Consider the following 27,054-nt stretch of genomic DNA (forward strand, 5'->3'; position numbering starts at 1 on the left):
GAGGAGAGAGAGAAGGGGGGAGGAGCAGGAAACATCAGGAAGCATCAACTCCCATATGTGCCTTGACCAGGCAAGGCCAGGGTTTTGAACCGGCGACCTCAGCCTTTCCAGGTCGACGCTTTATCCACTGTGCCACCACAGGTCAGGCGCTCCCTCTCTTTTTTTTAACATGCACATAACATACACACATATAGATTCTTTTTTAATCATTCTAGGATAAGTTACATATACGTACTATGGCCCTGTACCCCTAAATACTTGAATGTGTACTTCCTAAACGGGACTGTCTCTTAAACAACCACAGTATACTTACCAACTTTAGTAAACTTAATATTCAGCTATCCTTAAAAACAAATAAGGTGGGCATTTGTTCGTACTTCAGTAAAAATAAATAGAAATTTCCCTCTATATTTAAAAAATCTTTTTTAGTAAGTACACAATATCATTTGTGTTGCTCTTAAATTGAATTTTTACATTAGATTTTCTTGTGTCTACTCTTACCAATTTCTCTTAGTCTAAAAGCTCCATGAGGCAGTGTATGTCTTTTCTGTTTATAATGGGCCTTGCAGAACACTTGAGTGTTTAGATGTTTAATCAAAGTGTCATAAATAATTGGAAGAATTATTAATACTTTTTAATTACTACTGGTAAGTTTTTTTGCACTTAAGGAGAGTAATGAAAATTAACTTGCATAGATTTTGTTCTTTTTTAAAAAGTGTTTTTAAATGTGTCAAGTGTGATTTATTTCTTTCACTGGAAGTAGTTAGAATGAATTATACATTTATATATTACTTTACCTGGTAATATCTATAATACATGCCAACTAGCCTCTAGTCATAATTTTTCAGCACAAGAAAAAAATGGTATTCTTTCCCTCTATGGTTTTTTGTGTAAAAATTCTTCTAATATGCTTACAAAAGGAAGAATAATCAATTGACATATTATTAGCATTAGAAAAGAATGCTACAGTTTTAACTTGTGTGTGTGTGTGTGTGTGTGTGTGTGTGTGTGTGTGTGTGTTAATAATCATGGAATTCCAGGATTAGGAGAGATAATAATAAAGGTCATACAGTGACTCCCAAACCTTAGCAGTACCACCTGGCATACTTAAAATGCATGTGTATGTGCTTAAACATTGTAATTTCTAAGTCATTAGACATGAGGTCACACCCACGTTCAGTAAGCGTTCTGGATGATTGTGATACATGGTCTGTTTCAGCAGCACTAAAGTGGTGCGCTCCCTTTCCCGTGTTCGAATCTGTTCTGCTCTGGGCCCATCGTGGCAGACAGTTGAGCCAATACTATAAATACTGTGGAGTACATTGTTTTGGGGCAGCTCTGATGGGTTTAACTGACCCTCTTCTATGTATTATCATAGTTTCTTTTCTTATTGCTGTCATATTGCTCTCTGTTGTTGATGAGGTCCAGTTTAGCAGGATTGTCCTGTAAGTCTGACAGTGAGTACAGCACTCCAGCATGAAATAGACTGGAACTTGAACCTCCCTGATTCTGGACACTGTACTGTTTCATTAATCTAGTCTAAATGCTCATGAACTCTTTGGTAGATAATATGCAGTTATTAATGAATTTATTGTTACTTTTATCATCTTAAGTGTTTTCCATAGTTTTTTGTCGTTGTTGTTTTGTTTTGTTTTCCATAGTTTTTATGTGCTTTCCTTAGTTGTGGTGTGGGCCATAATTCCAGCCAAAGAATAAGATCTGATCCCATTTTCAGCTCTAGATTATCATTTAAAAATATTTGATGACTTCCTCTTTATTCGGGGTTATGTCCCTGACATTATATTGTGAGAGGTTTGACACATAGTGATTTCTGTGTGGAAAGCACGGTGTGTCTGTAGGTGTCATATGTAAAATAACAGTGAAAATTAATATAAGTGGGGATTCTGACTCGTTTATGTAGAACAGATTTTATTTCCTAGAATCCCAGTGAGGATTTGCTGTGGGGGCAAGAGCCTGCTTCCCCCAGACAGCTGACTTTACAGTTAAGTGAAGATTCCTGAAGTTTCCCCTGACTTTTAGGTGTCAACCAAAAGGATCTCCATGAAACTGGGGCTAGGAGCCCAGGGGCAGGAGAGGCTGAGCAAGCTGTGAGTTCATACCAGGCTCTCCCTCTTTGACCTCTCTCTTCTTTGGATTACACACAGAGACCTCTCAGCGGCCTTTCCTCTGCACTCATTCCTGGAAGTCCTTGTGGATAAGGTGGCTTTCCAGACTTGATATTAACAATCAGATTATTTGGATGGAGTCCCAGCTCATTTTGATCTTAGACATATTCTTCAACTTTGAATCTCATCATCCTACTTTACAAAGCAGATAAATACAAGACCTTTTATAACATGTTTTTGTAAAGAATAAGTGAAATACTGTGTATAAAATCACTTCTAAAATTGTATATCATCTATCTTCATGTGAATAACTTGTTACCTGCACTGCAGCTCTGCTGCTTGTTAATTAAAATTAAAATAATTGAAAAGAAAAGAAACAATTAAATGAAGTTAGTGATCAGAAAATCTGACAGATTTATGCCAGACAATTGAAAAATTTAAGAGAATAGTTTATCTTTTTGATATGATCAATCTTTAAAATTTATGTAAGCACTGTTTTGAAACACCAACTAAATTGAACACACCAGTCATGTTTTTGCTGTTTCTCCAACTGGCTGTTCATTTTATGTGGTGCAGATTTTGGCCAATGGCAGTCAGAAAGGAAACTTTGATTGTTAAATAGATACTGCCCACAAGGGATTTATCCTTGCTTCCTAAATGAACTTGCCTTGACAACAATCACTAAGGTACCATTTCTTATTCATTAATTTATCTGATTTTATTTTGTTTGATAGTTTGTTTGTAAAATTAGCCAAAGATTTTAATAAGGACTTGATGCTGACCCAACCTGAGTTGTAGTGAATATTTCAAATATTCACCTAATAAAAAATATCAGTAGTATTGGTAGTCTTAGTTATAGTCAGCAAGACAAATGATATTGAATTCTTAACTTGACTCTATAAGCACATCACCCTACTTTGTTAGAGATGTTCTATAAAACAAGTGACTGAAGACCCTTACCCCTCTGATTTTTTATGTTATGGGAGCTGGGTATATGGTGGTAACAAATGGGCAGCTCAGACTCTTAATAACAGAATACCATTGACTGAGTGGCTTGATGAACATTTATTTCTCATGGTTCTGGAGTCTCAGAAGCCTAAGATCAAGTGATGACAGATTGGTGTCCTGGTGAGAGCTCTCTGTTCCTGGCTTGCGGATGTTCACAATGTATTATATTCACGTGGTAGAGAAAGGAAGTTCTGTTGTCTCTTTCTCTTCTTATAAGGGGGCTAATTTTATTATGGGAGCTCCATCCTGATGCCCTCATTTAAACCTAATTAGCTCCCAAAGGCCCCACCTCCTATTACCGTCACATTGGGTGTTAGGGCTTCAGTATTTGTGGGGGGGGGGGGGGCACTAACATTTAGTTCATAGTAACTAAATGAGTTGTGCTGGAATTCCTCTCACTGAAATTCTCATTTCAGGAGACTACTTTTCTATGTAGGAGTCTACTTTCTGTACGTTTTAGATCTCCTTTGTATATTGATAGCCAAGGCACCTTTTAGATCTACATTTATTTATTTATAAAACCCGGGTCAACTACTTGGATAGTCATTCTTTATTTTAAAATACAACCCTGCTTAATGGTTGTGGTGAGGGTTGTGGCCAAAGTAGACCACTTACAGCTCATTACAAACTCACTAATATGTTTGGTTTTTTTAAAAGACATTCTGGAATATATAAGGAACCCCTCCCAGAAACAATTCTGTGATTGAAACAGATATTTTTTTCTGATTTTGGAGGCCACTGATTATATTGTCCTTTGGAGGTACTAGCTGTAGAGTTTGGTAATTTGGTATTATGGAAGAAGTACAAGTTTCAGTTGGTAATAGACCAAGAATTGAATGCCAGTCCTGCCATTTACTAACTCGGTGTCCTTGGGCTATTTGACCTCTTAGTGACTCAGATTCTGCACAGCAAAATGAGTAAAAATCCCTTCCTTTGTAGGGATTCTGAGTTGAACAAATGAGCAAAAGTAGAGTATAAATAAAAGCTCACCATTATTATAACAGATATTACAGAGTAATATTTGAAAGATAACTTTTGTTTTAAAAAACAGAAAATAAAAGCCAGTGACTGTATAATGATTGACAAGTTTACTCAGAATTTTGATGTAAATAAATTATGAAAACACCTGATATTTGGCATTGTAGGGCCAGTAGTCGTGGCCACCATCACAGCCAGGCACGTGTAGGTTCCCATTAGATTTGAACAGATGGTAAAAAAATAGCCAAGCCAAATACTAATGGGCCATGCCTTTATTCTAGCCTCGCAACCAGCCAGTGAGTAAAAACACACAGGGCACCAAAACCCACTCACATGTTCTCTGGTTCCACAACCAGGAGAATCTTTTCTAGTTTTTCCTAGAATCAAAGGCCCCCCACCAGTCTCAGAGGAGCTCACAAGAGCCCTCACCTCTGTTCCCCATCTGCACACCTTCTCCCTTCTACTCTCTGCACAAATTCTGCAAAAACACAGCCTCCTTCTTCCTCCTTCTCTCCTTAAAACATTTTGGCGTGAAAATCCCTCCTCCAGCACACATTAGCATAACAAAGCCCCTTCCCAAGCAGGAAGATAATTAGCAGTTTCACTGGCAGTGCAATTTACCTGGGCAGTGGCCATTTTTATTTTTATTTTATTATTTTATTTTTTTTTGTATTCTTCTGAAGCTGGAAACGGGGAGGCAGTCAGGCAGACTCCCGCATGCGCCCGACCGGGATCCACCCAGCACGCCCACCAGGGGACGATGCTCTGCCCCTCCGGGGCGTTGCTCTGTCGCAACCAGAGCCACTCTAGCGCCTGGGGCAGAGGCTAAGGAGCCATTCCCAGCGCCGGGGCCATCTTTTGCTCCAATGGAGCCTTGGCTGCGGGAGGAGAAGAGAGAGACAGAGAGGAAGGAGAGGGGGAGGGGTGGAGAAGCAGATGGGTACCTCTCCTGTGTGCCCTGGCCGGGAATTGAACCCGGGACTTCCGCACGCCAGGCCGACGCTTTACCACTGAGCCAACCGGCCAGGGCGGCAGTGGCCATTTTTAACAATAAAAGTGAGCAAATCCAGAAAATACAGATTTTACAAACTCATTTGCCCAACAGGCATATACATTTATAATAGAAATTTCAGATGGTAACTAAAAGAATTATGTTGAAAATTTGTATTGTGAGAGGGAAAGATAAGTTACAACATTTATTCAGTGTTCCCTTTGACTTGTCTTTTAATATATTTTTAAGCTTTTAAATTGTTTCTTATTCCTGAAAGAAGATAAAGCAGGAGAGGGTTGACCTCGAAGTTTCTTGTGTGTTTTTGTTACAGGACAGAACTGTAATGTGATTATAATTGGGTATTTAATATTTTAAAGAGCCAAGCCTAATTAAATGTGCTCTGCCAAACTGTGCTTTCCATCACAAGTACTGAGGTTTTACACAATAACTTCTGATATATGGCTTTTCCATTTGAATGAGCCATCAAAAATGTTTTTTCCCCTTTGCTTGCAGTGGTGAGTCACCCAGCCAAATTATAAGGCCAAAGTAGTAATTATTTGTTTGGGCAAATGCTATAACAGAATTTAATAAAGTAGAATTTGAAGATTAACTCATATTTCTCCCAGCTGCGATTATTGAGAATGTGATTGAATTCATTATGATAAAGATGGTATGCAGTAGTTGTAATTTATTTTATGTGATTTTTTTTCTTCAATTTAGGCTTTTGCTGGGCTGACTCATTGAGAGAAAAATTATAGTAAAAGAAGAAGTATATGGCATTCAAAAACAGGCATAGTTGTGAAAATATTCCTAATTAAAGCTCTTTGAATTTTCAAAAGCAGTGCTTAAAAAACAATAATTACATTCTTATTCACTTTTAGAATGATTTGGTAGATCTTATATATCAGGTGAAAGAATGACCTTTATTCCCCATTCTTTTGACTAGTAAAATACAATTAATTTCAGGTTACTATTTCCTTGTAGTGGTTTCTTACAGGGACATATTGAATATTTAGATTAGTATCTAAAACACAAAAGACTGCATTTAGTTGTAGAGTTGTAGTATTAAGCTATTTCGCTTTTAACTGCTCTTTGCAAATAGTGTTATGTCAGATTTTAGACTTTTTAAAAAGTGTTTATTAAATTATATTCATTGGAAGTAATATAGTGTCACGATTCAGTATTGACTTATGTTTTATTCTTGTAATTTGCTGACGGCCACTCCTAAAGTAGTTTCCAGAAATGGTTTTGAAAGTCAATACGCTATCCCTGTACTCTCATTTCCTTCTTAACAGATTTGAAGGGCAGATTGAGGCCTCTTTTATGCCACAAATAGTTGGGAAACAACTCCATTCATATCACCAGGAGGAACATAGAATAAAGCAAACAATTTCAAATGAAATCCTAGGAATGAGTTTCTAAGTCATGCTCTAAGTGTTGTTTATTTGGCACCAATGATTTAATCTGTTTCTGAGACTTCTGTGAAGTAATATATTTTGGAATTAAAAAAGTTGAAGACAGTGCCTGACCTGTGGTGGCGCACTGGATAAAGCGTTGACCTGGAAATGCTGAGGTTGCCGGTTCGAAACCCTGGGCTTGCCTGGTCAAGGCACATATGGGAGTTGATGCTTCCAGCTCCTCCCCCCTTCTCTCTCTGTCTCTCTCTCTCCTTTCTAAAATGAATAAATAAAATAAAAAAATTTAAAAAAAATTAAAAAAAAAAAGTTGAAGACATTTGAAAAATAAATATTAAACTTAAGAAATTTGAATTTTTGAGAGCATAAATCTTATTTGAAAAATGAAGCAATTAAAATGGACTTGGTTTTAAACTGTTAAATTTTATAATGGTTAAGTGAGTGTAACTTTTATTAAGCAGCTGTTTTAATTTACATTAATTTCATCATGAATGTTTGGAGTAAATTCAGGGGTTAAATTTGTTCAAGGTTAGGCCTGACCTGTGGTAGTGCAGTTGATAAAGCGTTGACCTAGAATTCTGAGATCTCTGGTTTGAAACCCCGGGCTTGCCCAGTCAAGGCACATATGAGAAGCAACTATATTGTGAGTTGATGGTTCTTGCTCCTTGCCCTCTTTCTCTCTCTCTCTCCTCTCTCTCCCCTCTCTAAAATCAATAAAATCTTTTTTAAAAATGTTATTCAAGGTTATTTGCTGACAATTTGTTTATGTTAGTAAAACCCTCATCAATTATATTTGTAGTTTTGAGACTACCTTTTGTATGAATAAATATTTTAAAATCTAGTGTTAGAGTTATTTGAAGACTTCCCTTTGAAATTTTTCTGCAACTTACTTTGAAATGCATTATCAAATAAGTTACATTGATTGGTGAATATAGAAATGCATAATGTGTAAGAATGTTATCACAAATATAGCAAAATGTTAATGTAAAATCTAGGAGATGGGTATATATAGGTAGCAATTTACTATATAATTCAGGATTTCTGAGTGACAATTTTTATAATAAAATTTGGGAAATACAAGATCACTATTACGATGAATTCATGTTTTAAATTTCAGGTTGTTCATTGAAAAGCTTTCTTTTAGCCCCAATTCCAAATTGCTAGTGAGGTTTAACCAAACCGATTTGACCAAACCTGGGCTCAAATTTTTATTGCAAACTAAGTAGCTCTATATCTTTGTGAAATTTGTAACCTCTCAAAGCCTTTCCCCATCTATAAAAATGGAATGATGATTACTTGTAGGACTGTGGTAAATGTCTTCATTTGTCTCCCCTTGTTATTGATTGAGGTCTTTTTGAGCCAGACTGTGGCCCTTGAAGGCCCATTGAATCCAGTTGGGTGAATATGGAAAGAGAGAAGGAGGTACCATTCATTGTTGTGCCTGGCAGCCTCCAGATTCACTTCTGCAAGGCCTTAGGGCCCTGTACTCAACAGAGGCTAAGCCAAAGAAAGGGAAAGAGAGAAGCAGATAGCTATTCTCACCGGCAGAATGATGGCTGGTTTGGAAGAGAGTATAGCTTTTGGCATCAGGTAGTCTTGAGCTGGTACCTGCCTTGTACTAGCTGTGTAACTTTGATTAAGTTACGTAATATTGCTGATCCTGAATTGCCTCATTTAAAAAATGGCATTTAGATATCTTTACTTGTCTCCAGGCTTTTATTACATTTAAATAACATGACAAGTAGTGGAAAAGTTTTTAGAACATGATAAATGCTAAAAACAAATAATAGTTACCAGCCTGACCAGGTGATGGCACAGTGGATAGAGAGTCAGACTGGGATGCAGAAGAGTCAGGTTCAAAACCCCAAGGTCGCCAGCTTGAGCACGGGCTCACCAGCTTGAGTGAGGGGTCGCGGCTTGAGCCCAAAGGTCACTGGCTTGAGCAAGCGGTCACTTGCTCTGCTGTAGCACCCGATCAAGGCACATATGAGAAAGCAATCAATGAACAAGTAAGGTGCTGCAACTGTGAGTAGATACTTCTCATCTCTCTCCCTTCCTGTCTGTCTGTCCCTATCTATCCCTCTTTCTATCTCTGTCTCTATCAAAAAACAAATACAAGTTACCATTTATTTATCTGCCTCATCTTTCCCCCTCTCAGTGCATCATTTCTCTAGTTTTACAAACATCTTTACTGTATTTTATCTTATCCAATTATGTTTTTGAATTTCTGGGGTGCATTTTCTGTTCTTTCATAGTCTTTCTGTCCAGCTGGGCCATAACTCTCAGAGATATTTAAGTGATAGGCAGTTTGATTCTGTAGTTCACTCATGCCCTTGTCTGGTTCTACAGTCCCAACACTGACTCATACTAATGACAAATAGGTTTTTTTTTGTTTGTTTGTTTTTTGTATTTTTCTGAAGTTGGAAACGGGGAGGCAGTCAGACAGACTCCTGCATGCGCCCGATTAGGATCCACCCTGCATGCCCACCAGGGGGCGATGCTCTGCCCTTCTGGGGCGTCGCTCTGCTGCAACCAAAGCCATTCTAGCACCTTAGGCAGAGGCCACAGAGCCATCCTCAGAGCTCGGGCCAACTTTGCTCCAGTGGAGCCTTGGCTGCAGGAGGGGAAGAGAGAGACAGAGAGGAAGGAGAGGAGGAGGGGTGGAGAAGCAGATGGGCACTTCTCCTGTGTGCCCTGACCTGGAATCGAACCCAGGACTCCCGCACGCCAGGCCGATGCTCTACCACTGAGCCAACCGGCCAGGACAATATAGGTTTTTTTTAAAATCCTGTCTTGTTCATGTAACATTATGTTATATTTTTCATGCCATTAATATTTCTCTGTAAATACAATTTTAATGGTGTATCGTGTGGATCCATTATTGCATAAAAACCATTAAAAGTTATGAAATTAAAAAAATAAGATTAGGTATAATTGTCATCATAAGAAATCAACTTTCCATTTTTTCTTATTCTTTTTCAGTCCGTGTACTTATATACTTTATATATAGTCACAGATAGCAAATTAAATATTTAAGTAAGAGACATTTAAAATGTACAGATAATATCAAGTTTAATGTTGTCATTAGGATATATTATGAAAACAAAATAGCACTTTACTATGTGCTTGAAAAGTTTGAGTCCTAATAAAGAAAGGTGCAGTTTAAATCTAAGCCCTAACTTTTATTAATTTCAGTTCCTGGATTGGTCAAATCAGGAGAACAGGCAAATTCTTGCTGTAAAACAGCTAAAGTTATTTACTTCCTCCGTTTGGCTGTATGATTAATAGCACATGTTTGAGGCATCCTGTTGCTCGTATTCAAAGGGAGGATGTTATGGTAAGACTACCAGTACTTCTGCCAGCTCTCATGTTGTTCATAAAGCTCACTGGTTTATCTGGGCACAGTTGTTTTTCCTGAGCTAAGTTAAAGGGCTCAAAAGACAGGGTATGTAAGACAAACTGGCTCTTCTATTATCTCAAGTAGAAGGGGTGTATTTTGGGGACATTGCAAAGGATTTATTCAAATGTGGTATGGCAGTGACACTAGTTTGTCTTCTTCCCTATGTTAGCTAACTACATGGACGCCCTGAATAGATCACATTTCTCAGTCCCCTCTGCAGCCATGCATGGTTTGCATTTCGGCCGAGGGAATGTAAGCAGAAGGGGATAGGCAAACTTACAGGCAGAGTTCTTAAAAGGAATGCAGGTCCTCTTTTCAGTCTTGCTGGCTTGAATGAAAATATGATGTCTAGAGCTGGTTTAGCCACGTGGACCATGAGGAAACTTAGGAATGGAGACTGTACACAGTAAGGCAACAAGAAAAAAGGAGCCTGGCTATTGCACATTGTGGAACAATGTGTAAGCTCTGCTGCACCTGCTTTTGGACTTCTGTTGACACCATGATTACTCAGGTCCGTGATTTATAACTCACCTGAATCCTGACTTACACTTGTGTGTAAGTATAGTGGGTGAAGACAAAGCAGTAGTATAATGAGCTAGCTTTCTATGGTGGGCTGTTTGTAGGAGTTATCATCAGAACTCTTAGCATCCAGAAAACAGTGGGATGAGATAGAACTTTGCACATCTCTCGCTTTGTTAGCAGTTTTTTTGTCCTCAACCCCCATCGTTTTTGTTATACTCTTCACAAAATAAAACATTTAGGTTCAGACGAAAAGAAACAACAAAAACAGTGAATTACACAATCTTTTTTGTTGTTACACAGATCTTGAATTCTGCTAATTATAGAAATTCACACATTGTTGAGAGCCATTAACAGTGCTTCTTAAGCCTGACCTTAATAGCTGAGGCAGATGAGTGCATAACGTTAAGGATTTAGAAGTTTGTCAGAAGCCACTTTGCACATATTTAATCTTATAAATTAAGACACATTTTAAGTTCTACTTCATAAATGTATCCATGTTTGTTTTATTATTATTAAGGTGGAATTATATGCCAGTTCAATGACTTAATGAACTTTCTTGAAATCTTCATGTAAAATGAATGGTCCAGGAAAAACCACCATGTTTTTTTCTGACCTTGCTTATTCCTAGCACATCATGGACTGTCTCCAAGAGTTCGTGCATCTCATTTGGATAGTAGCATGTATGTGATGTAAGCCTAATGGAGTTCCTAGCAAGCTGTATTTTCCTTTCTCTCCTCTCTGAGTGGTGCGATATACATATTACAAAAAGTCTGATTTTGTGCCCTTGGGGGGGTGGTAGTGGAGATCATTAAATTTCTATTTTCTGGTAGCTTTTGTGATCTGCAGTTTTATTTTTGTTGTGTTATAGCTGTTCTCTTTACTTCTGAAATTCCAGTCAGACATATGTTGAACCTTCTCATTCTATTCTTCATATCTCTTAATCTCTCCGAATTAATTCTGTTTTCTCTCTCTCTGCATTCTGGGTAGTTTCTTCAGATTTGTCTTTCAGTTCAGTAATTCTCTTTCCAACTGTATTTGATCAACTATGAAATCTTTTGAAGTTTTCTAATGTTTAAGTTATAACAGATGCAAAAAGTAAAAAGTCTTAAATGTACAACATCTTGCAGATTTGAGAGGTTAAATAAGGTGAGGCCTTAAAATTGACCATTAGATTTGTTAAGATGGAAGTTATTGGTTACTTTGTCAAGATTTATTTAGGTAGAGAAGCTAATTAGGGTGGGTTGAGGTGAGAAGGGAGTCAGAGAACAAGCAGAAAAACAATGCAACAACTTAAAGGGGACGTGGATTCTACGGAGGTTTTATATTTTTATTTTTGTCTGGGAAATGGCACATGTTTATTTACTATGATAAGAATGATTCAATTCTACAACTATTAATTGCCTGCATTTCATAGAGCTTACATTCTAGGAGAGATAAAGAAATTGATATTCCCAAAGATAGAAGATGGGATATTTTAATCCTTTATAACAGGGGTGAAGGCAGAGTATAACATATTGATGCAAGTGAATTTGTAGATTTTTAAGGTGGAAAGACAAGGTAGTTCTCTGACTAATTCTTTGAGAGTCAGCTGAGCATGAAGATTGGGGGTTCGTGTTAGATGTTTGAAGAGACAGCCCTGGTGACTAGAGAAATGTCATAGGATTGCTAGGTAGAGCTGAGGGCCCACTGATATCTGTGGTGATGACCTTAAAGAGCAGTAGAAATGGCTGCATGTTCTTCTTCAGCTATGTGAAGCCGTTTGGGGACATGTAGTAGTAGGAGAGTGGATATGACAAAGGATGGGGCTTTGCTGGGCAAATGTATGATGGGGGAAAGAGGAGTGAGGGAGTTGGGAAGGCATGTGCAAGGGAATGATCTTGGTACTCATCCATGGAATCTGGCTAGAAAGCAAGATTTTTCTATGCAGAGGAAAGCAAGGACACAGAGGGTATGATGGGCACCAAAACATGGTAGAGAGAACTGATTTGGTAAAAAAGTAAGTCCAGTACTGGACAAAATGACCTGGAAAGCTGGGAGGGGGTAGTCAGAGAGTGGAATATATCAATTCAAAATTGTAGTTGGAGTACAATTATTAGTAAACAGGGTGTATAGGCAGGATGTGCTGGGGTAGGCTAGAGGAAGTGAACAAGCAGGCAAGCCTTAGAGGTCATATTGTTGGGTAGCTTGACTATGAGTATGTTGCAATTTTAAAGATGAGGACTGGAGTAGTGTGGAGGGAAAGACAGTGACACAGGTGCTCAAATTGTTAGCACATGAGCAAGAGTGACAGTGATGTCTATAGATGGGTTGATAGTATTGTCAGATAGGATGTTTTAAGATAGCTGGGATGTCGGAGGGGAAGTGGTTTGGAAGCTGTAATGAAGAGTCATCTCTGTGCTACATAGTAGGTTGTGGAGAGAGAACAAGCAAGTCACCACTTGAAAAGGCTTCTGAAAAGAACTGTCCTCAGGGGACAACCCAGGTTTCTGTTAAAGAGATTGAGCTTGAAATAATCTATAAAGGAGTTTTTCTGATGATCCATGTAAGTTCCAGAAGGGTCAGGATGGGATGAGGTTTGGGAAACCATGCCCGTGTAGGAAACATTCCGAACCATTGGCACCGAGCCCAGGTATGGCAGAGCTTTCGTCTCTGCTAATCCACATAAACAAGGGTACAAGGCACAATATGATTAGTCCTAATGTTTTAGGGGAAGGTAGATAATCAGTTCTCATTATAGCCTTTCACCATTTGTCTTGGTGAGGCTTTTGGCCTCGTGGACCTAGAAGTGTTTTATCAGAAAGATTCAGAGCTCTGTAACCCCCACCCCCCCCATATTCTGCTGCTGGTTAGTTGTGTCCTGGCGGGGGAAGGATATCTTATTGGTAGTGTGGTCTTACTAGTCATGCATTGCTGTATTCTGGAGGATTAACCAGAGAACCCCCAACCATTTTAATTATCATTTTGAAGCTAATTTAACAAAATTTTGTAACTTAAAAGGTTTGAAATATATCAGTTGAAGACTATGACCAATTCACAACAAAATGGGTAGTGCCTCAATAACAGAACACCCTCCCCAACTGCGAGATTCCAGACCTCTGGAGGCCGCATCTCTGTGCACAGAGAACTGCAGCACACACAAGCATGGCACAGCAGCCAGCTTTTTTGATAGGTAACTACTTAGGGTCTCCTGTAAACTCTAGTCATTGTTTTCTCCAAGTTTATGAAAACCAAATACAATCAGTGGTAGTCAACCTGGTACCTACCGCCCACTAGTGGGTGTTCCAGCTTTCATGGTGGGTGGTAGCGGAGCAACGAAAGTATAAATAAAAAGATAGATTTAACTATACTAAGTTGTTTTATAAAGATTTATTCTGCCAAACTTAGCGAAAATCTGATATAAAGTACTTGGTAAGTAATTATTATTATATGCTTTAACTTGCTGTTACTCTGCTTTATAAATTTTATAAACTAAAGTTACTTCCCTACTTTATAAATCACCATTACTGTGGAACCGGTGGGCGGTTAGAAAATTTTACTACTAACAGAGATACAGAAGTGGGCGGTAGGTATAAAAAGGTTTACTACCCCTGAACTACAATATACTGTAACTAACTTAGTAAGTTAATAGATCAGTATTAATAAATGCAAAACTGAAAGTGAAGGTTGTATACTTGTGCATCATTGTTTGCAAGACCGTGAGAAAGGACTTGCATTCTTGGCCTGTCTGCAGCCCTTCAGAATTGGGAGCGTTCCCTGAGAAGCACTGCCACGCTGGCCCCTCAGTCTGCGCTCATGGCTGACCAGCTGTGTCCAGGACCACTCCATGCCCCGGAGTGCTTCCTCCTCCCCCTGCACATCTGTCGCTCCCTTTCTATCCAGGGCTCAGGCCTCCTGTGGGAAGCTTTCCTGGAATGCCCTAGCAGAGACGGCATTCCTGCCTGTCCCTTCTCTAGATTATATTATGGGAAGCTTAACTGTAGTGACAGTTTATTCATTAAAGAATCTGAGCACGTGACTGCCAGAGACAATGTAGGAAATATTTATGCACCAGAAGAAGAGGGAAGAATGCCTAGGAGAGATGATTCCTTAGGGGGGAACTGGAAGTGCAGATATAGCACCAAGATGAACAGAAAGTAGAAAGGCCAACTTAACATTCCAAGCATAAACAAAAGCAACATCATATATATATAGGCTTCTGTGGATGAGGGTGAAGAGTGGGAGAAAAGTCTGGAAAGATAATTGGGGGTCAGATGCTTTGGGAATCACAGAATGCTATTCCTTGTAGCAAAATAGATTGAATTTAGGCCTGTTATGTCCCAGGCACTGAAGAGCTGATCTTTGCTAAATTTTAAACTTGTAATTCAGGCCAGGAGCTTCCTTATTGTTTTGGAGCCAGAGGGGCAGTGAGGGTAGTAGGTGAGATTATCTGTTCTAGACTTTGAAAGACAACTTGGGTGTAGATCTGCTTCGCTCTATCATGTAAGTAAGGAATTTAGCCTTTTTGAGTTTCTTTATCTATAAAATTGGGTAGATAATAATAATGCTTGGGCCTGACCAGGCGGTGGCGCAGTCGATAGAGCATTGAACTGGGATATGGAGGACCCAGGTTCAAGACCCCGAGGCCGCCAGCTTGAGCATGGGCTCAGCTGGTTTGAGCAAGGCTCGCCAGCTTGAGTTCAAGGCTTGAGCAAGGAGTCACTTGGTCTGCTATAGCCCCCCAGTCAAGGCACATATGAGAAAGCAATCAATGAACAACTAAGGTGCCACAACAAAGATTTGATGCTTCTTATCTCTCTCCTTTCCCGTTTGTCTGTCCCTGTCTGTCCCTCTCTCTGTCTCTGTCACAAAATATAATAGTAATAATAATAATGATGATGATGATGATGATGCTTGGTGAGATTTAAATGTGGTAATTTGTGTAGATCATAATTAAATAGTAGAAGCTTCTCTTTTCCTTTCCCCTTACTTTTCTTCTCTTCTGTCACCCAACAGTCCCTTGAGTATGGTGGTCTTTAAACTTGATTGATTGTACATGCCATTGATACATACTTTTAAAGCAGACCATTGATTTAAGTGAATTGATTTATAAATTATATAATGTATTGTTATACTAATATTTTATGTACATTATGAGACCTCTACAAATTGACATTTTCCAAATAAAAACTTTAAGATATTTAAAATTGTGTTTATTAACAATTTAGAAAATCTTTTTGATGAGACAAAAAATATTAATAATCATCTGGGTGAGATTTTAAATGTCTTGCTAATCACCATGGCTTCATTGTGTCATTATTTAATGTCTCAAGGAACAATATACTATATTTAGAGCCATGTTTATTGTTAAAACAGTGGATATAAGTCTGTATTTTAGAGTCTTGGTAATGGATGGAAGGCAGTATTCTTCAGAGATCTGATCACTGTTGCCTTTGATTTTAGCTTACAAAATGGCGCAAAGAGCCCAAACAGGTAGTAGAAAGGTCAGCTCTGCTGTTTTTTGTGGTGTTTGCTTGTACTTGAATGTTTAATATATATATTTTCTATCTGTGATTGCCTCTGTCACTCGTATTGTGGGCATGAACCCCACTCTTCCCAGAGCACCTGGGTTACTGGCGTGACACATGACTTCCTGATGGATAGACAGAGTGCCAGTGCCAGGGCCAGTCTGGATGGGTCATACTGCCGAAGCGAAGCGTAGTGTGTCTTCACATTTCTTAGATGAGACACGGGGCACTAATGTTTTCTTTTCTCACCTACTTTGGAAACTGTTGTTAGTGTGTGTTTTTAACTGCTTATTGAATTGAATGCTTTAAGAATTTTTTTTTCCTAAGACACACCGTTTTATTACATCTAAAGTGGAATTTATTTGTTGAACCACATTAAGCCCCTAGAACATTTGTTGCAACTCAGGTAGAAAGAGGCAAATATTCACATATGTTAGTCCATAGTCAAATAAGATATTTCAACTAAAATATGTTAGTGTAGTATCTAGAAGAGTTTCTGTATAGACTGACAGGGCTCAGTGCTTCAGAGGGTTACTTAGATTCAGTTCTGTTGTTTGACAAAGCCTCATATCCACTGCATACATTGATCTCCAGTTCCACTATCCAATGCCTGCCTTATATTTTGTTGTACTTCACTGGTACCAAGTAAAGTAATTACATTATAAAAGCTTCTGGATCACCTGGTTTAAACGTTATAGCTGGTTTCAGTAATGTTCTAGGAGTAAGGGAAGCTTCTCCAATAATTCTCAGGTTGATAAATTTGATTTTCCAAGTATTCTCCACAAAGAGGGAGTGGGTGAGTCCAAAAATATGTTCAGAAATGCTCAAACAAGTGTTGCCTTGATGGACGGTTCCAGCAACTCCAACCATAACCAGCCCATGGGGAGAGTAAACACATTTCAATCCGTGGGAAGCAAAGTTGGGACTGAGGAAAAGATATTCTTCTTTCATTAGTGACAGCAGACGAAGGCTCACAATTTCTGCTCCTTGGTAGTCTATGTGCAGCTAAGCCTAATTTTGTTCAGATGTTTTGCACTGAGCCTAAGCTTGACATCATGCCGGAAGTGCGGTGGCCCCCATTCATCTTGAGGTGGTCCAAGCAAAAGATTCTGAATATTAAGAAGTTCAAAGAACCAGTGACAAAATTCTTTTCCTAATTGATGAAAATCCACTTTTTCAACCCTTTTATCCTCTTTTTCCTACTGTTGAATGAATTGATGTCCTCAGAGGTCTTAACTGGCTCTGCTGTTTCCATCAATTTCAGATATAATTGCTTTTTCCAATAATCCTTTGCATTCTGGACAATTTCCAACAATCCTGTGCTTCTCAGTAGTTGGATGTAAAATAATCCTCTGTGATGCTACCTACTTAAATATAACACTTCAATGAACTTTTTTATGCCTCAGAAGTTCTATACTTTGTATTCTAATATTGCATGAATGGCATCTTGGTGCACTCAGGCTGCACCAGGCTGTTGGTGATGATGTCGTACATAGGGCCATGATGTCGTCAGTATCCGGTAGGCCTAGCAGGTTACGACAGCCTTCTATTTCAGGTTAGATAAGCTTGACATCTGGGTCCCTGGGACCGATGCTGTGGTAACAGGCACCGGAAGTGCCTTTCCACTATTCAGCACCAAAGTGCCTAGGTATTCCAAACCTTTGGGAGGAAGTGATCACCAGTGAGGTCAATCGGGAAAGTTGGTGTTCAGCTTGTCATTCTGGGCTGGCCGTGACGGAGCAGAGGCCCACGGATCTCACTTTAGGGAAGGACCGCGTATACACCAAAAACATTGACCGGCCACCAGGGAGCTGAATGCAGAAAGCGAAGCCCTGAACTCCTCTGGGGGCCCCCCTCCAGAGGAGCGCCTGGGAGGGCTGCGCAGATGCAGGTGCGTGGAAAGTAGGCGCCGGCCCCCAGTGTACTGAGAATGTATTTTTAACTTCATGAATACTTTTAGACCATTCCACTCTACAGTGTTCACTTTTATGTGCAGGTGCCACATGCTCTCTTTAACTTTTGTTTAGTGATAATTTATGTCTTGCGAACTTTCTGGATTCATTAATTTGGAATTGCCTTTTTCCAAAGAGTCAAGTGTTCTAGTGCCTCCCAAGCTCCCATCTTCTTCTTTGATGATTGATGACATTATTGCTGCCTTCAAATTCTGGAACACCATTCTCCATCACTAAGGCTTTCTCCATGGTATTAATCAGTAATATTGAAATGGTCAGAGTTTTGGGAAGAAACTCTTTCCATCTTTCCTTGAGTGTCACTTTCAACCAGGGCGTAGTAGTTACTCACAGATTCTTTTATCTGTGGCCATCTAGCATGCAGCCAGTTTGTAATTCCCAGAAAAGTAACAGTTGGATACATATATGGAAAAAATGACTGTTACTGAAGGTAGTATTAAATCTATACTACATACTCTATTACATCTGCAGTTACTTGTTTTATACATATTTACTTCTTCACAAGTGGAACTTGAATACTAATTAGTCTAAGATTTTACTATGTAGAAAGTTTTATTTGTGAATTCTAAATTGTTTTTAGTCACTGGTATTGTTAAAGTTAATAAGTTTATTCTCTGTTTCTGAGGCTTAGGTGTTTGCAATAACAACAAAAATTCTAGATATAATAATTTTCACAGTGGTGGCATATTATGTTGTTGGATTTCCTTAGCTGGAGAAGGAATAACTGGTTATATCTTGTTGAAGCTTATTGAAAAGTACTTGTTTCTCTTCCACCGTTAATGCACACACCTAAATTTTATGTTCTGTTGAGGGTACCTCATCACCTGCAGATGGAGAGGTAGGTTAGGGTGCTGCTGGGTTAGAGACCATGTATCAAGGGGGAATGTTGTGGGGCCAGGTGACTTTTGTGGAAGTATATGTACCGCCAGATACTTAGAGCTGTGATATGAGGACTTGTTTTCCTATTGAGCAGTATTTCTCCAACTTAACCACATCCCTGCAACCACCATGTAAGTACACGAGTACAGCTTGAATTCCAATATACTTATCCTTCTTCTCCAAGAGTTTAAGCATAATTATTACTTAGTAAAGTGGTAAATCTTTGAAAATTGTGAGACAGAAGTACTAGTTATATATATTTCCTTTCCTATTTTGTTTGTTTGTTTGTTTGTTTGTTTATTTATTTATTTTTGTGATAGAGAGAGGGACAGATAGAGACAGACAGATGACAGGAAGGGAGAGAGATGAGAAGCATCAATTCTTTGTTGTGGTTCCTTAGTTGTTCAGTCATTGCTTTCTCATATGTGCCTTGATGGGGTGGGGGAAGGAACGACAGCAGAGCTAGTGAGTCTTTGCTCAAGCCAGCAACCTTTGAACTCAAGCCAGCAACCACATGCTCAAGCTGGCAACCTCGGAGTTTCAAAGTTGGGTCCTCTGTGTCCCAGTTCAATGCTCTATCAACTGCCCACCGCCTGGTCAGGCTAGTTATATATATTTATGATACACGTATTGTTGAAGATTTTTGAAAAGAACAATGCATAACCATCCCTCACATCATCAGTGGTTCGTGCATCATTTTGGGAAACACTGCTTTATAGACTGACATTGGGACAGATGGAATGAAGTTATCTGGAACCAGGTAAGAGCCAGTTCAAAAGAAAGGTTGTCCTCTGAGCTCACACTGCCCCATTCTTATTTTATGGATCACAGTGAATTTGCCTAATGTTTTTGCATGTGGGTATGGGATAGGGTTATCTCTGAAGATACTAGGTTTCTTATTCATTTTGTTTCTCTACAGGCACTTTAATATAGTGTCTGACTCATCTGGATTCTCATAAATGTTTATTTTAGGGATGTGAGGATCTAGAGTTTTACTAAGACAGATAAATCCGTTAACTTTCATTGTTCTTTTTCTTTTTGAAAATAGCTATCCTTTTCATAAAATGCTGAATTATTTCAGTGGATTTAAAAAAATTTTTTTCTTTAACAGTTCTATTTTCTATTCTTCAAGGAATAATTTTTTTTTAAAGTTCCATATGGCTTTTATTATGCCAGATGATAAATCAGAGATTCAGACAGATTTTAAACTACAGAGGTAGATAAAATGTCTTATACTGTGCTATGAATTTTTAAAACATTTTTCTCTGTTCTTTTATGGTGTATTTTTTTTTCTCTTTTTAGAGATGGTTAAAACATTCCTTTTTAGACACAAGATAGGGGTAGTAATATCATGTTGTTTTGTGTTAGGAAAATTGAAATTGACTCAAAACTGTTTTAGGAGCTAGCAGTCATCAGATTTTTTAAAGAGTGCTTTAAATGTAAACACATGTAAAAAAGTGAATCTATTTGTGTCCTCCCCCTCCTTTTCTGCATTGTAACGTGACTGGCCATTCAGAATTGTGTATGTTGCTGGTTTACATTTATTTTAAAATGACAGAAATAATTACTAGAGGTTACGTTTTCTTTACACATCACTGATTACTTAGAAAAAGAGGTACTTGGCCTGACTTGTGGTGGCGCAGTGGATAAAGCGTCGACCTGGAAATGCTGAGCTCACCGGTTCGAAACCCTGGGCTTGCCTGGTCAAGGCACATATGGGAGTTGATGCTTCCTGCTCCTCCCCCCTGTCTCTCTCTCCTCTCTGTCTGTCTCTCTCTCCTCTCTAAAATAAATAAATAAAAATAAAAATTAAAAAAAAAAAAGAAAGAAAAAGAGGTACTTGAGGACTCTGCCCTTTAATAATCATTATCAAATATGATTTTTCCTCATTAAACCAACATTTTAATACATTTATTTTAACAAATACTGTTTTCAGGATATCCTGTGGACTTTAAAAAATTTTTATGGCTTCTCTTACTATATTCTCATTTTAGAAATCAAAACATTCTAATGAGCAAAACAAATCACCTTTAGTTCCAATAATCAAAGATAACTACTTTGAGCATTATTGTGTATAACTATCATCACCACCATCATCATCATCATCATCTTACAATTAGGGATGCACACTGTTTTTCCTTCTTCTTAAAGGTAAACATTTTTATTTAAGTGTAACATAAAAAGAGTGCACAATTAGGGTATAGCTCAGTTTATTATCATCAAGCGAATGAGCACACACATAATTACCAGTTAGGTCAAGTAATACCAGCACCCCAGAAACCCCTGGCATGCACTTTCTTAATCAGTCTCCCCTCCCGGCTGCAGAGGGAGCCACCAGCTGGACTTTTAGCACTCTAGATTAACTTTGAATTTTCTGTAAATGGAATTATGTGCTATACATTCTTTTGTGTCTTCCTTCTTTTGCTTTTTTGTGAAATTTATCCATGCTTTTGCATGAAGTACATTTGGCCATTTTTATTATGTTATATTATTACATTTTAAGACTAATTCACATTTTATTTAGCTTTTATACAGTACTGTGTATTTGATTTATTTCCAACATTCTTGTACATGTCTTTGCACACATAAAAGCATTTTGTTGGGCATAATAATTAGTGGATTTTCTGGATCCTAGCTGTACGTCATTCAACTATTGTAATTATAGTTAAACCATTTTCCAAAGTATTTGTACCAATTTACACCCTCACTAGACTATATAAGAGTTCTGTTGCTCCACATCCATGACAACATTATTTTGGAGAGGGAAAGGGTAGAGTCAAGATTATTGAGATAATTTTTATATACAGTAACATTTACCTTTTGTAGTATACAGTTTTATTAGTTTTAATAAGTACATACAGTCATGTATGTAATAACCACCATAATCACGATATGGAACATTTTCATCACCCCAAAAAGTTTCCTGTGTCTCTTTATAGTCAGACCCTAACAACTGACCATCCAATACCGATTATACAATGCAGACACCTGCCACTTAACATCAGTAATCCATTCATGAAAATTACTCTGTTAAAAATGCTAATATGGGCCCTGGCCAGTTGGCTCAGTGGTAGAGTGTCGGCCTGGCGTGCAGAAGTCCCGGGTTCGATTCCCAGCCAGGGCACACAGGAGAAGCGCCCATCTGCTTCTCCACCCCTCCCCCTCTCCTTCCTCTCTGTCTCTCTCTTCCCCTCCCACAGCCGAGGCTCCATTGGAGCAAAGATGGCCTGGGCACTGGGGATGGCGCCTTGGCCTCTGCCCCAGGCGCTAGAGTGGCTCTAGTTGCAACAGAGCGACGCCCCAGAGGGGCAGAGCATCGCCCCCTGGTGGGCGTGCCGGGTGGATCCTGGTCGGGTGCATGCGGGAGTCTGTCTGACTGTCTCTCCCCGTTTCCAGCTTCAAAAAAAAAAATGCTAATATGGACTTATTTATCATTGTTTTTAAGTTTTAAGAATTATAATATATGCAGTAACACGAAATATTCAACCAGTTTTATAAAATGCACCAAAGGGCCTATATTTAAGTAACAAACTTATGTACTTTATATAAAATGCTTAAAACAGGGGTCCCCAAACTTTTTACACAGGGGGCCAGTTCACTGTCCCTCAGACTGTTGGAGGGCCGTACTATAAAAAAAACTATGAACAAATCCCTATGGATACTGCACATATCTTATTTTAAAGTAAAAAACAAAATGGGAACAAATACAATATTTAAAATAAAGAACAAGTAAATTTAAATCAACAAACTGACCAGTAAGTATTTCAATGGGAACTATGCTCCTCTCACTGACCACCAATGAAAGAGGTGCCCCTTCCAGAAGTGCAGTGGGGGCCAGATAAATGGCCTCAGGGGGCCACATGCGGCCCCTGGGCCGTAGTTTGGGGACCCCTGGCTTAAAAACATGGTTTCTCCATCAAATAATTATTGTTAACAGTTGTTTTGTAAATAGTAACTTATTCTCTTCCATCTAGTCAGTTTTTCCTCATTCATTTTGCTCCCTTTGCCAGAGTTTTCTTTAACACTTTTCAGATTCTGCCTCTAGTGTGTAACACTTGACAAAACCAAGGGCTGAAAGTGAACACTCTTACAGAAACAGGTTTAGTATGTGTGCCCACACTGCATGACACTGTGATGCCCTCTTACTACCAACAACACCTGAGACATACATCTACTTTTTTTTATACTCAGCTCAGTCTTCAAAATGTCAATAATCCTGTCATACCAATTATATCCATAATGAACTTCGATCTCCACCCCCACTATTTTATTTAAAGTGTTTTGGAAATATAAGAGTTTGTTTTATAAACATTAGTTGAAAAGCAGTAAACTGAATGATATATTCTAGGAAGTTTGGCTACTAAAAACTATATAACATTCTGAGAAAGCGGTACCCTTGTTGACATTCTGGGTGATTCCCTGGATTTCTAACCATGTGTTTTACTCTTTATTGTGTTGATGAATATGTCACAACTCAACCAGTTCTTATATATTTAAGTGTATACATTTTTCTGAGTCTTAAGATGAACAGCCCTTTAACTTTATCTTTATATTCATTCTGTAGAATAAATTGTAGTGTTGGACTTGCTGGGCTAAGTAGTCTGCACTTTTTAATGCTTGTGACGCACATTGCCAGGTTGTCCATAACTTGTACCCATTTACAACCTTGCCTTTAGTGTCTGAAAGGACCTGTCTTCTAGCATCCTCATCAACATTAAAGTATCATAATTTATAATGTAGGGTTAAAGCCAATTTTTGATACCTTTGTTTAGTTCTTTAAAAATAATAAGCTTTTTGCCTGAGTTCAGGTGGCACAAAGTGTTGACCTGAAGCACTGAGGTCATGGGTTTGAAACCCTGGGCTTGCCTGGTCAAGGCACATACTGCAAACAATGAACAACTAAAGTGAAGCAACTATGAATTAATACTTCTTGCTGCCCTGCCCTCCTATCTCTATAAAATTAATAAGTAGAATCTTAAAAAAAAGAAAAAGAAAAAGAAAGAAAAGAAGAAAGAAAGGAGAGGCAAAACAATGCCTCTTCCTTGACAAAAAAAAAGGTACATGGACTCTCTCTGTATTATATACTGCTCACAAAAATTAGGGGATATTTCAAAATGAATATGAAGTGATAAAATATACCCTAATTTTTGTGAGCAATATATTTTACAATCGCATATTAATCTACAGTCATCTTAGAGAGTTTTTAATTTTGATGGGCAAAGAATTTTTTAAACTTTGTTAAAGATACCTCTAACCAAATAGAAATTTTCTAAAACTTTACAATACATAATTGTATTATTTAAGATGGTTTGGCTTTTAATAGAGATCAGATACCAGTAGCTTAAACGTGGTGGAAGTCACATTTTTCTCACATATAAGTCTAAGTTGGTCCAGGGGTATATAGGCTGTTTGCTTCCTGAGGTCATCCAGGGACCAGAGTTCCTCCTATCTTGTTTTGTTATTCCCATGGACAGTGCCCTCATGCACAAAGAATTACCTATAATGTCTCCCTACCACTATTCGGAGTTTCTAGCCCATGGGAAGGGTGAAGATATGAAAACAGCTTTCTTTTAAGGATATAACTGAAAACTTACATAGGCTACTCTCAGTCACATTCCACTGGCTAGAATTTAGTCACATGGCAATAGCTTGCTGCGAGAAAGATTGGGAAATGCAGTTCTGCTTTAAATCCTAGGGCATTTATTAATAAATAGCTACAAAGGGAGAGGTGTGGCATTGGGATCATGTGGCCGACTCTGCCACAGTGTTTGCCCTGAAATGCATGTTTAATATCTTTGTGATTGCCTGACCAGGCGGTGGCGCAGTGGATGCCGAGGACCCAGGTTCGAGACCCCAAGGTTGCCAGCTTGAGCGTGAGCTCATCTGGTTTGAGCAAGGCTCACCAGCTTAGACCCAAGGTCGCTGGCTCGAGCAAAGGGTTACTCAGTCTTCTGTAGCCCCATGGTCAAGGCACATATGAGAAAGCAATCAATGAACAACTAAAGTGTCACAACGAAAAACTAATGATTGATGCTTCTCATCTCTTTTTCTTCCTGGCTGTCTGTCCCTATCTATCCCTCTCTCTGACTCTCTCTCTTAAAAAAAAAAAAATCTTTGTGATGAACCTGTCTTCCCTTATTATTTCACTACACTTATAAAGGAAAAGCACGGGCCTGACCAGGCAGTGGCGCAGTGGATAGAGTGTCGGACTGGGATGCGGAGGACCCAGGTTCAAGACCCCGAGGTCTCCAGCTTGAGCGTGGGCTCATCTGGTTTGAGCAAAAGCTCACCAGCTTGGACCCAAGGTCGCTGGCTCGAGCAAGGGGTTACTCAGTCTGCTGAAGGCTCGTGGTCAAGGGCACATATTAGAAAGCAATCAATGAACAACTAAGGTGTCGCAATGCGCAACAAAAAACTAATGATTGATGCTTCTCATCTCTCCGTTTCTGTCTGTCCCTGTCTATCCCTCTCTCTGACTCTCTCTCTGTCTCTGTGAAAAAAAAAAAAAGGAAAAGCACGGGTGTCTTAAAGAGTTTGATATAATTGTGGGATCATATGGCAAATAAAATTGTTTTGTAGTTGTTTGAATGCTCATCTTCCCTTTCTGCTGTTAATGTTCTCAGCAGCAGGGTATTATTTTTCTTCTTTGTATTTTTGGTGCCTGGCAGAGGGCCTAACTCTAATAGGCACTCACCAGGTATTTATTGATTGTTTAGCCTTTTATCTGTTGATTGAAATGTCTCTAACAGAATTTTCATCCATGTTTCTAATAGCAGACCTGCTTCTCTTTAATCCTTTCATAGATCTGGTTTGTTACAAAATTATAGGTTCAAATATATGAACATGACCCTTCCGGCAGATTATTATAACAATGGAGGACAGTGAATAGATAGTATCATTTTTTTATAATTCTGATTGAATAATTTATGTTTTCTAATATATTTATTTGTTATAAGAAATTATAGTTTGGCAAGTAGCATGTTTTGTAATGTGAAAAAATAGGAATTTCGTTCTTATAATAAAATGATGTTTATTTTTGAGTGCTATTTTTATGAAACAAGAGTTCTTTTTTTCCTCAATGATTATTATTTGGGTGGCTGTTTTAGTTCATTACATTTTGTATCTTCCTCACATTTTTGTTGTAAGGGAATATAATCTTGAGTAAGTACTTCAAAAAAAAATTGAATCATTAACACCAGATTTGTTCTTTGAGTTAATTTCAGTACCTTTTTAATTATTAGTCTGATGAATTTTAAGAGTTTATTTGAAGGACCTGAGTGGTACAATTAAAAAACTTTGAAGGTCATCCTTAATTTGGTGTTTTAGAACCGAAAGAAATGTACTGTAACTTTCCCTTATTTTTCCGGTGGAGAAAAGGGCTGTGTGTGTGTGTGTGTGTGTGTGTGTGTGTGTGTGTGTGTGTGTGTGTGTGTTTGCCAACAGGAAAATGCAATTCCACTAAGATTCTTGGGTCACAGATCAGAGGCTTGGATCTGCAAAAAGAAATGAACTTTTGGAAGAATTCTGGTCCAACATTATGGGCCAGTTTAAACTACAATGTAGGCAATGGCAGGCTGCCTCCTTTCTTCCTATAAGGAAAGGCAAATTATTAGTAATATTTACCAGAGAAAGGAAGCAGGCTATGTTTGTGGGTGGGCTGGGGAGGGGGGTAGAGAATAGCTTCTCAATAAAATGTGACTTTGTCTGGTATTATAAGACAGCCCTTTTGGAAAAGCTTGAAGGGGGGCGGGAGAGTGAGGTTGTGCTAAAAGAGGATCAGAATTTTGTGAAATTTGTCCCGTGGTAGTCAACTCTTACTTCTCCTAGGAGTGAAAATGTAGTCAACTCCTACTTCTCCTAGGAGTGAAAATGTAGTCAACTCCTACTTCTCCTAGGAGTGAAAATGTAGTCAACTCCTACTTCTCCTAGGAGTGAAAATGTAGTCAACTCTTACTTCTCCTAGGAGTGAGGATGCACAGCTAGGAAGGATATTAAAAAACAGAAAAAGACCTTATATTTTACCTCGGAGAGCATTTTGTGGTTATTTTTGTTACAGATTGAACTCTGATTGTGTCTGTCTCTGCTCCCAAGCCAGGAGCACACAGGGGTAGCTATAGGGGTAGGCGTTGTGGAGCTTACCCCGAGTGCAAGGAACTGACTGGAAATTTTTTTTAATGTTAAGATAAATAACAGATCAGTCCCAAAGCAAATAATAATTGGCTACCGGTTGTACTTTCTTATATAAGTTTGATTTTTTTAAA

General features: G+C 38.5%; 1 protein-coding gene and 1 pseudogene across 3 annotated transcripts in view; one reads left to right on the top strand and one right to left on the bottom strand.

Moving 5' to 3' along the window:
• DYM (dymeclin) overlaps positions 1-27,054 on the top strand; it is a 303,872-nt gene that overhangs the window by 92,816 nt on the left and 184,002 nt on the right. The window lies entirely within an intron of this gene.
• On the bottom strand, positions 16,510-17,494 carry LOC136383438 (uncharacterized protein C3orf38-like; annotated as a pseudogene).

The sequence above is a fragment of the Saccopteryx leptura genome, chromosome 11 (genome assembly GCF_036850995.1).
Source record: "Saccopteryx leptura isolate mSacLep1 chromosome 11, mSacLep1_pri_phased_curated, whole genome shotgun sequence".
Taxonomy (NCBI): Eukaryota; Metazoa; Chordata; class Mammalia; order Chiroptera; family Emballonuridae; genus Saccopteryx; species Saccopteryx leptura.